Here is a 10,530-nt window from a genome sequence, read left to right as displayed (position 1 = left end):
TTTGGCCTGACCTCAAAAAATGTTGAGAGGTGGGAGATTGTGAATGTTGAACTTAACTGTTCAACAACAGGGACCCACTGGAGGATTAGAGCTTTTGCAGCAGAGAAAGAAAACTACCATGGAGACGCTTTAGATGGGAAGATTATTGGCAGCCTGAGAGGGATGGGTTAGAAGGGGAACTAGGTGGTGGAGTTGGGGTATTAGGACTATTTAGGACTAACCTTATAATTGCCTAGGTGTACAGTGATTGGAATTAAAAGTGATTTCTGGAGATATGGAGAAGATAAAGAGTTAAATACCTCCCCATTTTGTCTGCTTTCCTTGCTCACCATGATCTCAATTTTTCTGTGTTCTTTTCCTGTGAGAGATTCCCCAGGCAACTAACCGTCATGTTTTTCCTTTGATATCTGAGCACTCATCAGCCTATGTTCTTTCAAGTCTGCTTTATGACTTGAAAGTAGTCAAATGGGACAAATGAAAGCATGATCTTCAGTCTATGCTCTTCTTTACGGTAGATCTTATAAAGTAGCTTCTACGACTCCTGGATGTTTGATGGACTCTGGATATTCAAATATAAATAAAGCCACTTGAAAGCCTGGATGATGTTGATTAGTCAAAGTGACAGGATATGATGCAGGCTCCCAAGGAATTACACAACAGGGGAGATGTATCTTGAGCTCTTTATGTTTACATTTCTGCCCCTTGTATTATAGGACTGCAATCTCTTGAGGAAGGTTTTAATGTCTTTCTATCCTTCAGTGCTTTACATTTAGATTTGTATTGCTTGGCTTTTGCTAGTAATACTAGGGCCCACTGTAGTTTTTGGTTCTTTGTGTGTGTGTGTGTGTGTGTTTATGGATCTCAGATCACATTTAAAAACAAGTCTTCCTAAAAACATTACACTAAGTGAAATAAGCTATCAAAAGGCAAATATTGTATGATTCGACTATATAAGGTACCTAGAATACTCTATAGAGACAGAAAGTAAAATGGTGGTTACAGGTGCTAGGGGTGGGGGGGAAAGAGGACTATTGTTTAATGGGTACAGAGTTTCGGTTTGGGATGATGGAAAAGTTCTGGAAATTGTTGGTGGTGATTGTTGCACAGCAATGTAAATACCCTTAATACCACTGATCTGTACATTTAAAAAAATAGCTAAAGAGGAAATGCTATGTCATGTACTTCTTAGCATAATAAAAAAGAATTGTCCTAACATACCCTGCCTGTCCTTTGTGGGAATGATCTGTTGAAGTCTTGGTTTCAGGGATGTGACTAATATAACTCTGTATTGTTTGACATTCCTTTGTTAATATGGGCAATCTAAAAGCACTTATAGAACACGGATCAGATTCTGTCTCTCCCTTCCATCCAGGTGAATAATTGGTCCTCTATGCTTACAGCAGGATTTCACAAACCATAGTCTTCTAAAAATTAGATCCACAACATATTAATAAATACCAATGTAAACAATTACAGAATGGTTTACAAAGTTTAAGAAATCAAAAGTACCAAATGTACTAAACCAAATGTACTAAAAATGTTTCTTTACCAATGAGCTTTTCAGACATGTCAGTATACTAATGTGCCTGGAGAATATTCAAGAAGGGAGCATAGTTTGCATATTTCTCCCAAATTACTGACTACCAAGTATTTAATAACAAAAAAATCTCTTGGGATTAGGAATCTTTAGATAATAGCAGGGAATTGTAGCTACAGAATAAAACTCAGTTACTAATTATGACTTCCAGTGGTTTCCATGATGATTTCAACTGTGCCAACTTTTTCTCAATTTTTCCTCACTCATAGCCATGCTGTTCTTTTCAGTTTTTTTTTTTTTACTGTAATTTGCACTCTTGACCCCCATGCATGTGCTCAGACTGAAACCTACATGTACTCCTCTTACATTTACCCCCGAGACACTTTGTCTTGTTACTTGTTCACCAATCTCTTAAGTGTAAAGGAATTGTCTTCTTCTGTAATCACTACAACAAATGTCTTACTTTTTAAAAAAGCGTTCTTGCATATATTAGCTAATTACTTGAGAGATTATGCATTCTATCTTGTATTGTTGTTAATTCTTCATGTCTCTTTTCTGCTAGAAGTTAAATTTCGTGAGTGCAAGGTAAGATTGTATCTTATTCATCTTTGCATTTCCATAGTCTATTGTTATTCACATCAAATAAGTTCTTTTTTTTTTAAGATTTTATTTATTTATACAAGAGCTGGGGTATAGGCCAGAGGTATGGGAGGATGAGAGGATTCACCAGAGACAGAGAGGGAAGCCCAACAAGCAGACTGACCAAAAGCACTGCTGAGGGGAGCAGCGGGCGAGACAGGAGAGATCTGCCACGCCATGTGAGTATCTCCCTGGCTGGCTGGGAATCGAACCTGTGCTGCAGAGGCTGCAGACAGCTTAATATATACTTATTTGCAAATTTGAACTTAATTACTAAGCAATACCTATGATGTATAGCGCTCTGAATCAGGTTTAATTGGTATGATTAAAAAATATTAGTCACAGTTTCTGTTTTATTAGGAGACAGGAAGCCAACACATGCAAATCTGAAATAATTTTAGAAAAATTACAGAGTGAAGTAGCGGGTGCAAATAGTGGAACAGCAATAGAACACATGCTACGTGACCTATTGAAGACTATTGAACTTGACTGGTCTTAGGGATATTGCTTGGGTTGAGTTTTTTTTTTAAAGATTTATTTACTTATGCATAAATAAATAATAATAATAATCTGGCCTGGGGTACAGGCCAGAGATGTGGGGGTTGAGAGGATCCACCAGAGACAGAGTGGGGAGCAGAACAGGCAGATGTACTGAAATACATTGCTGAGGGGAGCAGCGGTGAGTCAGGAGAGGTCTGCTGCACCATGTGGGTTGCTCCCTGGCTGGCTGGGGATCGAACTCATGCTGCAGAGGCTGTGGATTGCTTCTTAGTGCAGTGCTTAACTCCTTGCGCCACCAGGGAGGCCCCACTTGGGTTGAGTTTTAAAGGAAGTGGTGGCTCTGACTTAGTGAAGAGGATCAGGAAGGCCATTTTCCTTTGCTGCATCCTAATAATATCATCTCTACCATCATGAAACTCACCATTCCTAGGTTCAGTTTGTTACAAAAAGATGTCCACAGACTGAGTTCTCTGTCAACTGATCAGGGTCAGGAATGCGGGGTGTGCAGAAGTGCTGTGCTCCAGCATCTCGTTGCCCATGTTATTTCCTTTGACTTGAGAAAGATGAAGGGAAAACAAGGAGGGTGTTATTAGACTTTAGCAAGTTGTAGACATCAACCACGTGATAGTTCTGCTGTAAAAGATTGTCTTGTGAGTCATTAACTTGGCCCGAATCTTAGTGCCAGTTGACACACATCTTAGTGGCAAAAAGACTCCTAGGCTTTTTCCACCTTAGTGTTATTAACTTAAGAAACTCTGGTTTTTAAGACTCCAAGAATGTTTTCACAAGCCTGCCAAAGAGGGTGCTGACCCTCAATAATTACTCAGCAATTACTTGGCCTTCACATGTGCTGAAGACATTCATGCTCTTGCTTGCAAATGGGAGGGGGCAGGGAGCACGACCTGCTGTCAGGAGCAGGGACAGACTCCAGTGACGAAAATTCAAGAGGAAAAGCTGACGAAAGAAATTGTTGGCTGAATTGTATCACAGAGATAGTGGGAATATTTAGGCCAGGTTCAAAAGGTTCCAGGAGATCTGACTTCATATAAAGGACTGACCGTCTCATTCTACAAATTTCTTACAACCCACTGTCTACAAATTAGTTGAGTGGCTCAGTTACTAGGTGGAAGGCTAGGTGTGCTTGCCTTGGGAGCACTCAGTGTAAGAAAGAAGACATGCTTTCCTTAACAAACACAAACCACTAACATTTTCTTTCACAGGAATACATTTTTTGAATGAGACATGGAGCTATTGCATTTAACCAAATAGTGCATGGAAAGGTGCTTTGTAAGCAGTAGAGAAATTCTCAACAGCCACAGCACAGAAATATTTTACACGTTATAACACACTCCCTGCATCTACTGTATATATGAATGCTCCTATTTTCATTATCTGAGGAATTTTCTTACATTGGAACTTAGATCTTCCTTGCATTTGGTTTGTAAAATAGGTTTCCCATTATCATTTGATACAGGTGAGAGTCAGGAGGCCCGTCGACCAAAATGTTAGGCACGAGCTGAGGTGGTGGGTATGTGGTAATGAGGGCAGGAAGAGGGACATGCTAGTGAGGCCTGTCCCGAAAATAGAGAGCTCTCAATTACTAGAATTTCTTTTTTTTTTTTTTTAAAGATTTATTTATTTATGCATACAAGAGCTGGGGTACAGGCCCGAGGTGTGGGCGGTGAGAGGATTCACCAGAGACAGAGCGGGGAACAGAACAGGCAGATCTACTGAAATACACTGCTGAGGGGAGCAGCGGGTGAGGCAGGAGAGGTCTGCTTCACCATGTGGGTAGCTCCCTGGCCAGCCGGGGATCGAACTCATGCTGCAGAGGCTGTGGACAGCTTCATAGGTTGCATCTTAACCCCTTGCGCCAACAGGGAGGCCCTCAATTACTAGAATTTCTGTCACCACAGGAGAAAATGTCAAAGCCTCATTTCATAGAAGCATCTTTATGGTGTACTAAGGTGCAAAATGGCAGTGAGAGCACAGGAAAGGGACTGTGAGACTGTGACTGTGAGCAAAACCTCCTGAGCAAGTGAATTTGGCACTTTTGTTTCTCATGCTGAAATGTTGGAAGTAACTAACTTCAGATACTTCACTTTCTGCCTCTTTTATGTACTATAAACAGAGCCTCTATTTTAAACTTTTATTTATTAATCTCTTCTTTCCTGGAACGTATTCCCCCTTGTCAGTCAGAGATGACCATATTGCTCCAAGAAGCGTAATATGGTAAAAGGAATAAAAAGAACAAGAACCAGTGTTCGGTTTTCTTGACTTCCTATGTAGGGTATTGAGTGAAACTCAAAAGGAAAGACCCAACACGTGCGTCATTTACAAGTCATTTACACCCAGGGAGAGCAGGAAGGAGACAGCCAGCCAGGCACTGCGGGTGTCCACTCACCTGTACCCTGCCTCCTGGAGGAGTATCAGAGAATGGCACAAAGTACATGTCAGGAGATTTTCATGAAGGTTTAGCCAAAGCTGAAACCAAATGACACCATGAAGTTCACGGACCGTGTGCTGCAGGAATCCTGCAAGCTTCCTGGTGAAGGGGCTGCAACAGTGACCTCTCTGGCCCTTGATGGCCCATTCAATATTAGCTGTCTACACTTCTCATTTTGTAGAATGATCTCAAGCTCCACTTAAACTATCCCATGTGGACACCCTCCTGTTCTGCTTCCTCCCCACTGCTTTGTTGTCAGTTAAGACTAGGAAAGTTTACTAGAAAAATTCCAAGGCAAAGCCTCACAAAGGGCTGCCCCAAGTACATTTTATCACCACTGTCCTGTCTTCCCTTTAGTCTTTGCGTGCTCAGAGGCTGTAGAAAATGGGGATAGGAGAATTGTCTGGGCCCCTTAAATGAGCTCTCTTGCTGACAGCTGCACAGCCCAGATGGTGCTGGCCCCTCCTGAGGACAGAGACGCAGCTAGAGCAGGCAAGGACAGGGGAGTGGCCAGCACCCTCGCTCCAGCCTCTTGATAGGACAGGAGACAGGAACAAGCTGTGTTATTGGGTTTTTTGCTATGGGATGGCCTCCTTGAAACCAGAAATCTTGAGGAGTGTTTTTTCTTTTTGGTAATCTAGGGAACAGAGGGCAATTGAGGGAGGTGAGACAACCGAGGCAAAGCTATTCTATGACAAGTTGACTCAAACTAAAACATGCTGGGGACAACCCAGTTACTGGAGAAACAGCCTCCAAGTGAGTGGGAGCAGGGAAACCACCTCCTGTGGATGTAACGGACACATGGCCAGGAGGCCCGACCCAGGGTGCTGGAGTCCAAGGGCAACAGGGAGATGCCTCCAAGCTGGCCAGATTCTGTGCTCCCAGCGGGGAAACACAGGCGATCAGGCCAGGCCTACCCATGCCCCTTTAAATACTCTTGCAAACCCCAACTTAAGTTGCCAAAAAAAAAAAAAATACAGCCAGTGTCTATAACTAGGATTCTCCTCAAATGTTCACTGAGGATTCACACCAGGTGTAATTCAAGCATGGAGATTGAAGCACTGTGAGGTATAGAAAGACCCAAGCCACGGAATCATGAGACTTGTCAGGGAGTGCTCGGCCTGTGGCCGGTCCACCTCTGAAGCGGGGAGACAATTGGGTAGAAGGAAAACTGGTCATGTGAAAAATCAAAACTCTTCATCACGTTTCTCCATGGAAAGGCTGTTTTCATAGATGCTCGTGCTATTAAGCACTCGTGCCTATTCACACTCCAAGAAATGCTCTTCCACCTTCTAGCCTTTGCTCTTCTGTGAGACCCAGAGATGCTCATTTGTAACATTAGAATGAATCACCTGCTGGGCCTCCACGGTGGCGCAGTGGTTGAGCGCTGGGCTGTGAAGCTGCCCACAGCCTCTGCAGCACCGGTTCGATTCCCGGCCGCTGGGCGAGGGTCCCACATGGCACGCAGACCTCTCCTGCCGCCCGCTGCTCCCCTCAGCAGTGAATTTATGTCTGTCTGCCTGTTCTCCCTGCTCTGGCTCTGGTGAATTCTCTCACCCTCCCGCGCTTCTGACTGTACCCAGTGCTTGTATAAATAAATAAATCTTAAAAAAAAAAATGAATCACCTGCTGAACAGGGTTAGGAGATTTAAATTAGATAACCTATCAAATGTTAAAGCACTTAGCACAGTGGCAGACACATTACCATGTAGAAAATTCTATTTACCTTTTTAAGAAAAAAAAAAGTAAATATATCTAGGACAGTTTTCCTGTATTAAATACATCAAATACTCAGACACCAGAATGGAATATATAGCATTTTTATTTCATGGCCATAGCTCTTTATTTGCCTTGGAAATTTGCCAAAGGAATTTAAAAAAATGATAACCTGATTCTGTTGAGGTTGGGATAAAGGGTTTCAGCAATTTCACAGATGGGAATGAAATAGGAGGCAGGGCATCTTGCTCCACGTGGGCCAGAGTCTGTGCCTTCTGCCCAGCACCAACCACAGGCGGAACCTCGGACCCAGGACTCCAGCCCCAGCAGCCAGGTCAGTGTCTGTGTCTGAGGAGAGTGTATTTTGATTTAGAGACCCACTCCCAAGCTCATATATTTGATTGCGTTAAGATTGATGTGCCTTTATACAATCTTTCTTAAGACTTGGCGGTATCACCATTAGGGAATTTTATCCTCATTTATGTTTTTCTTTGATTTGTAGACTAGAGCTGATGAATGGGGAATGGGGGAACCATTTATTTGCTGTTATACAGGGAATTAAGCACAGTTCTTGCACTTTCTTGTAGGAAGCATGGAATTCATCTAGGAGGAAGTTTGATACTGAAAACTGGGGCAAGTTGGGATGAAGGAGAAAACCAATGTGTGTAATTCTAATTTTTCTTTCTGGCTAATTAGGATAATCACTTTTCGTTACCTGCTGCTTACTTTCACGTGGCTCCAATTCCAGGCCCGTGTTAATGTCATTTAACACAATAGCTACATTCATTAGAACCCATTTCTTACTTTGTCTTGATGAGTTCCTCACAATTGTCATATTATGGATAATGTAGGAGGGATAATTTTGTTTTAATGCTAAGATCTATAGTCCCATTATTTTTGATGTTGTTATTGGTGAAGATAATGTACTGCTGTTAAATTCCAATATTCTTAAAGATCACTAAAATGACTGAGCATCTGTTAGTTTGAGCAATTTTACCCTAGGACAGCAATTTGAAATTTTGTAAGCTGAATTTTGCTTGATGATCTGTGCTTGTTGAGGCAGGAGTATTTAAAGCTTATACAACATTCTTTTTTTTTTTTTTTTTTACATATAAAGGAATTCCCAAAAAGTTCATGTTCTCTTTTGTACCTCTCCTCTGCCTTGTTTCTGGCTCCAAAGGGAATATTGGTAAAGGAAACTGGAATCTTCTCTACTTCACAGGAAAGGGAAGAGACAAGCTTTCCTGGGAAGGAAAGAGCCTGGCATGGAGGATTTTGTCTTTGTCTTTTTGAATCAAACCCTTCCCAAATCAATAATAGGCAGTTAGGGGTGTTTCAAAGGGTAACATCAATCCACGGTAAGGAAGGGCAGGCCTCGTCTCTGCACTGCCCATCGCTCATGCGAGACAGGCCTGTCCTGAGTGCTCTACTATGGAGGGAATAAGAACTGGACCTGTTCATTCTTAGAAAATATAAAAGCCAGTTCTTTGAGTAAAATCGCAGACTCCTTTTGATAAGATTGCAGGGAAATTTGTGAAGTGGGGCTGTTTTTATAAAAGTAGAGATGTTGTGAAGTTTTCAGGTACATCACTGATATGTTCCTGAACTTTTCTATAATAGCATCATTAGAATTAATAGCTTATATTCCACTGCACTGCTTAGAACCCTCGGTTCACCTGCCAGGATGTTAAAATCATCTGTTTTGACAGAAACTAGCAATTGTTTGAGTATTGTCTTTTAGGCTAGTCTTAGCATAAATCATCTAGTCTACCAGTTAAAATATGTCTTTATTCTTTGAATTTTGAGGAAGCTACAAGTTACATACATATATATGTGTATATTTTACTCAAGAATATCAGAAAAATGAAAGAAGGTTTCTTTCTAAAACCTAGTTTCTGGTTTAATCTTGGAGGCAAGTTTAGAAAGTGGAGGAATTCATGAATGCCTTGGAAAAAAATATGCAATTTTTGGTTTTCACAGAAGAGTTTGTAAATACTAGTTTTACTCACGAGTTTATTTGGGAATCTACTTTATTTTGTATAGTGGAAAGGAAAGTGAATTAGAGCTCTGGAATAGGAATGAAAAAATTGTGATTTTTTTTTCCTTCTCTCAAACATCAAATATTGACTGCAGATTTTTATTGGTCTGTAGAACCCAAATGTTTCTTTTAGTTATATATCCTCTGCACTCTGAGAAAGCAGACTAAGCTTCTCCTTGTGCAAATGCAGAGTCCAGGAAATAGGAATGCTGACCTGCCCAGGGCCAGAGGCTGAGAGTTGAGAATAAGTTGCAATCTTCATGTTTCCTCATACTGAGCATTACTTGTTCCTATTAATTCATTGACCCCCCACATTAGTTCATAAAATTACTTAGGAAATTTTAGTTGACAATCTGAAGATGACTAACAAGTTATATGACTCACAAGTAATTTATAGCATATTCCCTCATGTCATGTTTATGCTTCCTTGCAGTTTTCAAGTTTCAGTAGTCAGCAAACTGTTGACTAAGTTCTTTCTGTGGGTAGGTGCTCATCGAATTTCCTTTACAATGGAAAGAAAATGCATGAAATTTTGTTCTGGCTTAAACGAGATTTTTCAGGGAGACAAGGCAGTCACTCCAGAACATTAAACAGTCCTTCCAGCACTATTTGATTAAATGCCATGTGAGTATCACAGAGACCTCATGTCACTGGTGAACTTCAGAAGGAGGACTGTCTGTGGGCTCAAGCTGCTGGGGGTGGGGCTTGTATAGGATTTTAGAAGCAACTTCAGTGTGGGATAAAAGACATTAAAATGGGACCTCCCTAGCGGTGTAGGGGTTAAGTCTCAGTGCTATCACAGCTAAGGCCTGAGTTCAATCCAGATCCCTGGCCAGGGAGCTGACCCATATATGGCACAGCAGATCTCTCTTGTCTCACTTGCTGCTCCCCTTCGCAGTATATTTCAGTAGTCCACCTGTTCTGCTCCCCACTCTGTCTCTAGTGAATCCTCTCGCCCCCCCCACCTCTGACTTATACCCAAGTTCTTCTATACCCAAGTTCTTTTTTTAATAGACGACCTTGTTTCTTAAGTTGTAATTGACTTGAGTGACTCTTGGTTTCCTCATCTGTAAAATGAAAAGTGTGCTTATAGATTTAATGTCATCTAGCTCTAAATGTAATTATTTGGGTGAGTAGTGTCCTCAGGATAAGACAGACTGCACTGGCTGTCAAAGCTGCCCAATATTATGAAATATTGTGATTTTTTTCTTGTTAACAGATCCTTTCTATTTTTTCTTGGCTTGTGCACTTTGATATAACAAGATGTCTGGTTGGAGAGGCCTTACAAGGGACCCAAGAACCACATTCACACAAGAGCAAGTGAGAAATTAAGGTCATCAGTCCAATGCTCACTGAGTCATTTTGGAAGCAGATCCTACCCCAGTTGACCCTACAGGTGAGACTACAGCCCCTGGGCCAACACTTTCATTGCAGCTTTGCAAGAGACTGTGAAGCAGAGAACTTGATAAGTGATATTCAGATTATTAACGCACAGAAACCAATTGTTTCAACATGCTATGTTTTGGGGTATTCTGATATTCAGAATTAGATGATGAATACACTCATTTAATTTTAAAATATTGCTTAATATCATCAAACACTGCATGCTTACCATAGAACTTACTTTAAGGTAGATAACTTTTTTTTTTTAAA

This window comes from Talpa occidentalis, unplaced genomic scaffold (assembly GCF_014898055.3).
Source record: "Talpa occidentalis isolate TD23 unplaced genomic scaffold, MPIMG_talOcc4v2.1 talOcc4.8, whole genome shotgun sequence".
NCBI lineage: Eukaryota > Metazoa > Chordata > Mammalia > Eulipotyphla > Talpidae > Talpa > Talpa occidentalis.
The sequence above is the reverse complement of the archived record's forward strand: the minus strand, read 5'-3'. Positions refer to the sequence as shown.